Below are 1,196 nucleotides of genomic sequence, written 5' to 3' on the forward strand. Positions count from 1 at the left end.
AGTGTTTCCTTTAAATGAAAAGGTGAAAGTTATTGACTAAAGTGTGCTGATATGACTAAAATTTATACTTAGCTATTATTGTTAGTATCTTCCTGTGATTAACCTATACATTATTTCTCACAGATATATGCATGACAAAAAACAGTATAGCATTCCATATAATCCCTTTTTATAGGCATCCCCTGGGATCTTGGATCATATATCCTGGGGATAATACTACAACTTATATATGCTACCTTTGATAGATATTTAGATGATTTCTGGCTTGTACTTTACAATTAGTAGTGACATAAACATTCTAATAGATATTTTGGGGAGAATATAGCTATATGTTTTGGTTGAGTATGCCAGTGTGTTTTGTGGAAGCATAATATCTGGGCCTGCATTTTGCTTACATTTATCTTTAGTTTTTCGGAGTGATTACCTCAGGGTGACCACAGTTGTATATAAGAATTTTGATTGTTCCTTTACCTATCAACACACGGTGTAACATATTGCATTTGTTTTAACCATTCTGGTAGATGCATAGTAGTAACATTATGGGTTAAACTTTTCTTAATGACTAACAAAATTGAAAATATTTAATGCAAATTTTTAAAACACATGAGGGTAGTAGAGAAAGGAAGTGCAGAAGCATGATTGAAAAAAATACATCTGTGCTTATATGGAAATATCACAGTAAAACCCATTAATTTGTACAAATAAAACACATTAATTATATTGATATTATATATCACATGATATTACATTTTGTGATACATCTTTTCAAGTCTATTGATTAGTTTATTTTGATGAAAAATGATAACTGATACATTTATGTGGAATACAATATAGAGGCCAGAAATAAACCCATAAATATTCCTTTCTTTCTTAGTATATTTATCACTTAGCAAAAGCTATCAGGTATTTTATTCCACATTACATATATCATAAAATGCCACCATAATTTCTAGTACATAAATCCTTTTTTCCCCATAATTTTATTAATAAACAAATAGCAATGAGACAGTTTCAAATCAAATTCGTAGGGCAGTCTTAAGAATAACACATTGTATACATTATTCCTAGTGGTTAATTGCTGTACAAGATGTAGACATGATATCCTAACACCATTAGAACAAATCACTCTATTCATTAAGAGAATCTAACTATATATTTATCCTAACCACTTTGAATGCACAGATACAAAATGGACA

Source organism: Octodon degus, unplaced genomic scaffold (assembly GCF_000260255.1).
Source record: "Octodon degus isolate 3935 unplaced genomic scaffold, OctDeg1.0 scaffold00523, whole genome shotgun sequence".
In the NCBI taxonomy this organism is placed as follows: Eukaryota; Metazoa; Chordata; class Mammalia; order Rodentia; family Octodontidae; genus Octodon; species Octodon degus.